Source organism: Arachis hypogaea, chromosome 13 (assembly GCF_003086295.3).
Source record: "Arachis hypogaea cultivar Tifrunner chromosome 13, arahy.Tifrunner.gnm2.J5K5, whole genome shotgun sequence".
Lineage (NCBI taxonomy): Eukaryota > Viridiplantae > Streptophyta > Magnoliopsida > Fabales > Fabaceae > Arachis > Arachis hypogaea.
In genome coordinates this window covers 101,439,604-101,449,702 of record NC_092048.1, presented here as the reverse complement: position 1 = coordinate 101,449,702, position 10,099 = coordinate 101,439,604, and positions in this window count along the sequence as shown.

The following is a 10,099-nucleotide window of genomic DNA, read 5'->3' as shown; positions in this document are numbered from 1 at the left end:
ATCAGTAACTTCAGATGGGAAGAATTTCTCCAGAAACTCCTTTCTGAGTGTATCCTAGTTGGATACATTTGCTATAGGTTGAGTGTAGTACCACTCTCTTGCTTTTCCCTCAAGAGACAACGGAAAAGCTTTCAGCAGAATTGAAGTTTCATCAGTGCCATCACGCCTGACAGTAGAACAGGCTGCCTGGAAATCTCTCAAGTGCTTGATAGGCTCTTGAGCAGGTAGGCCATGAAACTTGGGCATCAAATTTAACAGTGCGATCTTTATTTCAAAATCTGTAGCTACCGCTGGATGATGCGCTTGAAACGGTTGCATTGTAAAATCAGGAGCTCCTTCCTCCTGAATGGTAACTCTTCTAGCTACCATGTTTTCTGCACGTAAAACAACCGAATCAGTAGAACGGGGGCTGGTTTCTTCCTCAGATTCACTTTCAGATCCGCCCTCAGAGCGGGCTAACCTACGCTGTTCTCACCTTATTCGTGAAATTGTTCTTTCAATTTCAGGATCGAATATTAGCAAGCGCGGATCAGGAAGTGAACGTGTCATTTGGCGGAAGAAACATGCAGCTCATAGTAGCAAAATTAAATAAAATGCAAATAAATAAATTCTAGTTAATAAAATTAGCACTCTATTGCAACTCCCCGGCAACAGTTTCAAAAATTGATGGGAAGCAGAAGCTGATGAATTAAAAATTTATTAAAATGGTTACGTTGCAAGTATAGTTCTTAACTCACCGAAAATCTACCTATCAATTTAGAAATATGTTCACAGAGAGTTTAAATTAAAATTACTGGGAGTTTTAAGTCCCAGGTCGTCTCCCAACGAGTTGCAGAAAAGTGTGCTGTTTTATTAATCAGATGTTCCAAGAAGTTGAGCTAAGTAAATTGGAATTTAAATTGAAGAATTTTAATTAATATAAATAAAAGCCTTGACTGGGAATTGATTAGTTAGAATCTCTATCATTGATGGAGTGATTTTTAAGATTGATTTATAATTAATGGTTACTCTGTTTGGTTATCATTTACTAGGTAAGGGAAAGTCAAACAAGTTGGAATACCAGATCTGTTCACGAGTTACAACCCACTTAATTCAAAGGGATTGGCGTTGGTGACAGGATAGCAATCCAACATTTAACCCAACTACAAATTTTTCCTTCAATCCTTCCAACTCAAGAGTTCCTTTTAATCAACTCCCCATCAAGTAATGAAACTACTCACGCATTGTAAATAAAGAATCCATGGCACATGAAAGGGAATTAAAAGAAGACATGATTATTGGAATTGAAATTGAATTAAAAAGAAATAATCCTTGCATCAATTAATCATAAAAGTATCTGAATGACAAAATTGAACATAACAAAGAACATGGAAGAATAAAACCAAGTTAAGAGAACAAACTAGAATGATAAAGTCTTGATGAGGAAATAACTCTTCTCAATGTTCCAATGCTAAGACCAATTGAAAATCCAAATTCTCAAAACTAGAGAGAAAAACCTAAGAGAGTGAAAAACTAGATCTAAAACTACTGAATGAATGTGTGTGTTGTTTCTGCATATTCTCTGACTCTAGTCTGCTGTTCCGGGCTGAAAACTGGGCCGAAATAAGGTCCAAAATTGCCCCAACGAATTCTGCAGATTATGCAGATCGCACATGTCACGCGATTGCGTCATCCATGCGGACGCATCGCTTGCGCTTTTTCCTTTCCACCCGTTCGCGTCGTCCACGCTACCGCGTCGCTTGCGCTTTCCAGTCCGCGCGGCCGCGCAAGCCATGCGGCCGCATCACTGTGATTTGCGCTCCTTCGCGCGGTCACGTGAGCCATGCGGCCGCGTCACTTCTCGCTGGTTATCTCCTCAAATTCTTGTGTTCCTTCCATTTTTGCTAGCTTCCTCTCCAATCTCCATCTCATTCATGCCCTATAAAATCTGAAACACTTGACACACAGATCACGGCATCGAATGGAATAGAGGAGAATTAAAATTAAATAATTAAAGTCTCTAGGAAGCAATTTTCAAACATGTACTGAATTTAGGAAGGAAATCTAAATGCATGCTAAATTGATGAATAAGTGGATAAGGATCATGACAAAACCACACAATTAAATACAATATAAACTATAAAATAGTGGTTTATCACTTCTCTTTCAAAAAAAATTATATTTGACTATCTATCGCATGAACCTTGCATAACCATGTTCTTTTCGCAATAAGGCTTTGTCTAGAATCCAGATACAAAAATTGCAAACTTGAAAACCTCTGCAAATTAATTACATACAACTAATAATCCTTTAAATAAAAGTCTCTTGGACAAGCTTGGCCACTAGAATTTCAATACGTCTTTCCCCATTACACTAAAAAAATAAGAGAAAGTATAGGAAATAATGATAATGGTGAATAATAGATTAAAAAAAATTAAAATTAAAAATTAGATTATTAATTATTTTATTTCAGATTTTAAAATTTAAAAAATTAGAATTAGTATTTAAACGCATTCACGTTACGTACGGTTATTTTTAATCTCACCATAACCTCCAATACATGCACAATTTGTAGTAATCGTTTTTCGGTCCTCACCTCACGCCGATGCACCCCTGCTGGCCGAACCGACGCTGCTGCAGCCTCCCGCCGAAGCCTCACATAGTGCCGCTGTAATAAGAAGAATGGGGTGTTCATTTTCTGGTTTGAACGCATTTTGCGATTCTATTAACGGAGGCGGAGATATTTGGATCAACGAGAACTGGCCGTATCGTCAGGCAGCTCAGTGAAGGTGGCAACGCCTATGTCTTCCTCGTCAAGGATGTTCCTGCCGACCATGTCTCTGGTGGTTTCTCTGCCAAGCTCAAACAGTCCTCTCATATTTTCAGTTCACTCTTTTTTTCTTTTCTCCTTCACTTGTCATTGCTTTGAATTGTGCTGTTTCGTTGATGTTACTTTTCTGAAATCAGCATTGTCTAATAGTATCGATGATGGATCAGATATGAGTGAAAGGAACTGTCTACCATCATTTGTACTGGTGGCCGCCGCTGGTAGTTGTCGAACCGTTGAAGGAGCAGCAGTGTTAGTCGTTGTGTCATTTTCACCACGGCCTTTCAGTGAAGCTATTTCAATGGCCAGTTCATGATGGTTATTTTAGTAGGTATGCGGATGGTTATTTTAATTTTTATGTGGATGGTTATTTTATTAGATTGATTTTAGTTATATATAATTAAAATATGCTGGATGTTCAATTCACTATGTATGTGGATGATTATTTTTATCTTTAAGTGGATGATTATTTTCACTAAGGGTGAGCGACGCCAGTGATGGTGTGTGGCAAGCCAAGCAGCGACAGCAAGGAGGAACCCGACGGCGCCGTTTGTTTTCAATTTGGAGGAGAGGACGCCGATGAGGATTTTTGTTGACTAACCAGCAGTGATGATGGGGGCTGGTCGGCGACCAAATGACGGCAACGATGGTAGAGGTTTTGGGGTAGAAGCTGGTGCTTTGGTAAATTAGGGTATAATGGATGGTTAAAATTTTTGAATTACTGAATGAAATTTTTTGATTGGATAATTTGGGTGGAGTGTTTTTTTTTTTAACTTCATTAGGCCAAATTTTCAACCCGTTGTTCACGTTGTTCAGATTCTCCATTGTCTACCTAGCGGAGGCGAAAAAATAATTGTGTTGATTTAATTTAAGAGTTTAATTAAGAGGAATGTTAGAGGATTATAAGAATTTGTTATTTTTGGCCATCAATGTTTAAAAATATGAGATAAACTGATAAAGTATGTTATTAGATTACTAAACTAAAAGAACCAGACTAAAGAAATTGAATTAATGGCTAAGTAATGGAAAAAAATAATAAATTTTGATAGCCCGTTAGTATTTTTCATTAATTAATATGTTAATAATAAAATAAATTTTTACAAAAAATACAAAATTTAAATTTTAATATATTTATTATGTATTTATTAAAATAAAAATATTTAAAAAATTTTATTAATAATAATTATGGATATATTTTTAGCTTAATTTATACTTAAATATATTCTAGAATAAAGTAACAATTAGGTCCCTAGAAATTTTGCATTTGGACAAGTTAGACCCTGAGGGAAAAAAAAAGTAACAATTAGATCCCCCAGAAAATGAGACGTTGGACACGTTACATCATTCCGTCATCTCATGTAACAAAACGGAACAGAATTACTTTGCTGTCCCATTGCGTGAACTAACGTGTCCGTTTCTGCCACATCTGCAATTGGACGACATCGTTTTGTAAATTTTCTTCATTTATAATTTTTTTTCTCTTTGCCCTTAACCTCCAGTTACCCTCTGTTTTTACCTATTAACCCTAGGGGAGAAGCCGAAGTCAAAGAGTCTTGGCTCTGTAGTAACAAAAGTCACGATTCTTCCTTCAACGTACCAGCAAGAAAGACAACGTCATCAAGGAAATCGGTGTTAGCGGAGATATCCTCGACTTAGGTAAAAAATGTTGATGCTTTTGTCAGTTAGTGTATCCCTTTGTCAGTTTCTTTCATGGTGGTCCCATTGTTTGGAACAAATTGTTTAATCTTCTGCAAAGCATGGTGGCCTCGTAATTTTCAACTTAATTGCATGACACATTTTGCCACATTTAGAAGTATTTATGCATTTGTTGTTACTTTTGGGGCTTCCGCTTATTTGTTTATGATTGTTGAAACTAATGATTAGCAGAAAGACTAGTATCGCTTTATGTCATAATAAAAAAAACAAACATGTTTCTGATTCTTTAGTTAACTGTTATCCCAATTAATTCAAATGATAATTGTATTTCTACTTAGCAGATGGAGGAATTTGCTATTCCTGTGTTCAACTATGGAGGAAAATTTGTGAGGAACAAACATGGAGAGTTGAGTTACCGGAATGGGTTAGTTGAGAGATTTTCAGAGATGGATCTGGACCATATGAACTTCTTTGACTTGAAGGAATTATTCAAGAGCTTGGGATACGATGATTACAAAGCAATGATGTGGTTTGATTTGAATGCTGCTAATTTTGAAGTTGGTTTGCATCCTATTTTTGGTGATTCAGATATCAATGCTTTAAAGGAGCACAAAATGCAAAACAAGGAGTGTGAGGAGTTCTATATATATTTTGAGCATCATAATCTTGGTGGTGAAGATGCTATAGGGTGTGATGAAGCTAGTGATCCTCTTATTTCTGAAGATGACAGTGATGATGATGTTACGATCGTGCTGAAGATGAGTTGTACAAGCCTCTACCCTCCTGGTTTTGACCAATCAGACATTGATATCGAAGAGGAGCATGCAAGAGTGGTGAAAAAGAAGAAGACTGCAAGCAGTAATCGTTCTCTAAAAGGAAAGAAAGTTACTAATGAAGAGATTCATGTCCTTAGCGATTCTCCTAAATGTCAAAAGAAGAAGGAATATAAGAAGGTGAGGAGGAGTTTAAGACTGCAACAACGAGCTACACAGCATGTGGGGAGCTCTAATTCAAGTCAGCATCCAATTGAACTTGGAGATGATGGAGATGAAGAACATTGTGAACATCATGAACATCTAGAAAATGCTGAAGAGGCTGAGGATGACCTTTTTGTTGGGGCTTTTTTGGGGGAAACACGCGCTCACAAGGAGTCAGATAATGAGAAAGTGTTTGACTATGAATCAGAGGACTTGCACACTCCTGTTGAAAGCAATACAGAAGATGATGTTCACAGGACTGGTTTTGATGACTTCTTGGAGGGTGCTGAATTTGGGAAAGTGAAGCTAGAAATTGGTATGAAGTTTGACACTTTGGACCAGTTCAAGAGAGCGCTAAAGAACTGGACAGTTGCTCAGGGTAGAGAATTACAGTGGCTAAAGATTGACAAGAGGAGATCAAGAGCCAAGTATGCTGAGAAAAATTATCCCTTCTTAATGTTTTGCTCATAGAATTCATGTGAAGATTGTTTCTAAATTAAGACTTTTTTCCTGAGCATACATGCAATCGAGACTTTGGAAGCAATCAAGTAGATGTTAAATGACTTACTGAGAATCTTAAGAAGCGATTACGGATACAGCCAAAGCTCACCCAAAAAAGCATTAGAACACATAAAGCATGATTATAACATGCAAATTCACTACAAGAGCATGCAAAGGACACTTAAGAAGTCAAGAGACTTAGTAATTGGTAAGGAAAGTGAACAGTATAGCAAATTAAGAGATTACCTGACTGAGATTTGAGAGATGTTCAAAAACACGGATAGAGCTTCATATCTGACCAACAAAAGGTAAAATTTGTAGAATATTCTTCGTATGTTAGCATGTTTTGATTGTTTATCATCCTTATGGTACTGAATTGTATGTGTTTGTTATTAGGGTCTGGTTCCTACAATTTGAAAAGTGATGCCCAATGCAGATCATAGAAACTGTGATGCACATTTGGAAAAATTTTTTCAAGCAATACAAAAATAAGCAAATCAAAGGTGCTGTGTGGGAGTGTGCTAAATGCACAATTGTAGTTGAATTCAAAGCAAGTATGGAGAAGTTAAAGAGAATAAATAAAAATACATGGGCCTATTTGGCTAAGTTTGAGCCTGCTATGTGGGTCAAAACATACTTTAGCTACTGGACTAAGGTAGATAACTTGATCAATAACATGTGTGAGGTCTGGAACTCAAGGATTGTTGATTATAGGGCTAAACCAGTATTGACTATGTGTAAAAAACTTAGATGTTATATTATGAGAAGGATGACAAATCACAAGATACTTTTGGGTAGATACAAGGGAAAGATTGCAGCAGTTCAACAAAAGAAATTAGAGATGCTAAAGAAGGCTAGTGATAAGTGGCAGCCACAATAGATTGGTGATGATGATCGAATCAAATATGAGGTTCAGTGTGATCGGAGGAAGGTGTCGGTAAATTTGGGTCAAAGCACATGCACATGTAATGTGTGGCAATTCACAGGTTATATCTAAACTTTATACAATAGAATGTTAGATTACATGTAGAAATAGGTTGTTAACTGGATTAGCTGATTTGGTTTGTTGTTGTTGTTTACTTGTATGTGTCAGGAATGCCATGTGTACATGCTATATCTACAATAGCTTGGAGAAATGAGTGACCTGAAAACTATTGTCACCCATGGCTGCAAATGACCTCATTCAATGCTACATACCAATATTGTGTTCAATCAGTTCTAAGTGAGCAATATTGGGAGAGGATAGAGAGATCAAGACCTATTCCGGCCAAGTTTAAGAGACCCATTGGGCGTCCAAAGCTACATACAAGAAGAAAAGATCTTGTTGAGCCACTGCTAAATACAAATAAAGTTAGGAGAAGCTTCACGGTGACTTGCAGCAAGTGTGGTAAGTTTGGCCATAACTTCAAGACACGCAAAGGAGCTCCAGTAACTAAAAGAAAATAAAAGAACCAGATCCTCATCAAAGAATAATACACAAGAAGAGGTACCGCTGTCTCAAAATACTCCCCAGCCAGAAAATCAAGAAACCATTGCTGAACCCAACCCACAGCCATAAGTAAGCAGAATTAATTATATATTCACACTATTCTTAAGGTTTTAGTTATCTGTTAGTGTTCTATTTAGGGATTTAAATGTCATATTAATAATTTTAAGGGGTTTAGTTGTCATACTATTAAAATGGTTAATCGATTATTTTGATGCTTAGTCTGATATTGGAGTAACTTTTTTATTGATATCTATTCAGCCAAATCCGGTTCTAGCAGAAAATCCTAACCCAATGTCACTACTTAAAATGTTACACCAATTGGATATGTGACTAATGGATCTGCCAATAATACAAATGTTGCAAGTAATTCTAATGATGCTATTCAACATGGGACTGTGACCAATGGATCTGACACTAATGTAACTGATGCAACTATAAATTCTTTATAGAGGATATTATTCCTACTGTATTTGTTTGTTTAATATCAAATAGATGTAGATCATAGTGAATTTTTATGTGAACATTACAGGGCCAATTGGATGATGCTGTAAAGGAGAGAAAAAGGAGGACAAGAAAGTCTACAGAATTCAGGCCTCCTGGACAAGCCCAAGCCCAGTTCAAGCCTCTTAGACAAGCCCAAACCCAATATAGGCCTCCTGCTCCAGTCCAAAACCAAATGAGGCTTCCAGCCCAAGCTCAAGGTCATAGTAGGCTCCCTGCAACAACAACTGTCCAATTTAGAATTTCAACTCAAGTCCAGTTAAAATCTCTGCTACTAAGCCACTGAATCCAGCCTTATTCAGAAAAAACAATCAATTGTAAGGCCTGAACAAGCTCCACCACAACAATCAACAACAAATTCAATTGATGGTATTTCTACAAAAATTCTGACTACAACAAGTTTGAGAACAACTTTAAGAATGTTTTAGTTCATTCTCACCCCTAGATTTAAGCCTTAGTTAAAGTCTTGAATTGATGAAACTGTAGTATTTTGGATATGATCGATTAGTATTTTGGATATGATTGTCTAGTATTTTGTGCAGACTTTCTTTGGACTTAAATCCTTTTTGAATTAGACACAATATATTATGCAATTATGATAATGTTTTCATGTAGGTTTTCTTTTGATTTAATTACACAGACAAGTGTTCCGTCTCTTTTTGGATGAACTCCTGTAATTGAAAACAACCTTTTGGAAGCTTAGATAATATAACAATGTTCTTATGCCTATTATAGTTATATGATTTCTTTCTTTCATTTCATCAATGTGAACATCATATTCATTAACACCAACTTCCATCATATATCATACAATGATTCAAAAATACTTATTCATTAGTACATTCACAATAATACAATTATAAATACTACTGCATTTATGCGTCAGCTATCTAATATGATTCACCCAGAACCTTTGCTCCACATTCACAATAATTACAATTAAAAAACCAGCCATAAAATACACAACATTTTTAAATCTACTACCAGTAATTTTACTTGGAGTTTTCTAATTTCTACAATCCATTTCCAATCTCACAATTCTCTCTTCCAAATTAATTAATCTATCCTCCACTCCCTGTTTTGAACTTTGAACCTCCATATCTCCAGTAACATCATCCAACCATCTAAAAAATTTGTAGTATGTCAAATTATCCTGTAATAAGAACAAAAAAATATACCATAAATGATAGATATGAATTTCAATTTAATGGAACACTCAAAACTCAAAAAATAAATTGAATTAACAATTACCCTATAGTTTGTGCACCCTAAGAACAACCTATATGAATTTTTTACTGTTCCATATTTGTATATTGTTGCATATAGTTGACAATTACATTTGGGAGCAATTTTATTGCTGAAGCGTCTTTCATGTGTTGAGTCACCCCTATAATTTCAACCGCTGCCTTCATTCTTTTTCCTTTGGCGCCTCGTGCTTCTTGAGTTTCGGGTGCTATTCATTTTGCGTTGTGCTAAGGTTTTGTTTCAGGGTGAATAATTGAGATTTTGAACAATTAGGGTTTGGGACATGTTAAAATTAAACAACATAAAAGGACCAATTTGTCCTCATCATTTAGAGTAATTCTAATGTGGCATTTAATGGACACCTCAATCACATTAATAGTCCATGTCAATGACGCCGTTAGTCTCACTAACAGAAGGATGTAACATGTCCATGTTTCATTTTCTTGGGGATCTAATTGTTACTTTTTTTTCCTCAAGGTCTAACTTATCCGAACGCAAAATTCTCAAAGACCTAATTGTCACTTTACTCTATATTGTGTTTTCAAGTCATAGTTTAAATCCTATCATTGAGTTAGGTCTTTTAATTATTTTTTCTCATTTTATCATTTTATTATATATGGAATATAATGGGTTAATAGTCAAATTAGTCCCTCAAAGATAAGACATTTTTCAAATTTAACCCTAAAATTTTTTTCAATCAATTTGGTCCTTCAAAGATTGCAAATTAATCATATTTGTCCTCCAGTCACTCCATTAACAATTTTTTTCAAAGATTGATGTTGTAAAATATTAATTGATAACATATATAATACCTGATATGTCTAATTGGATATTTGACCAAATATGTTTATGAAAATTTATTAATTTAGTCATTTTTCTCAATTACAAAAATTTTATTCCTAATATGACCTAGTGACTAAATTG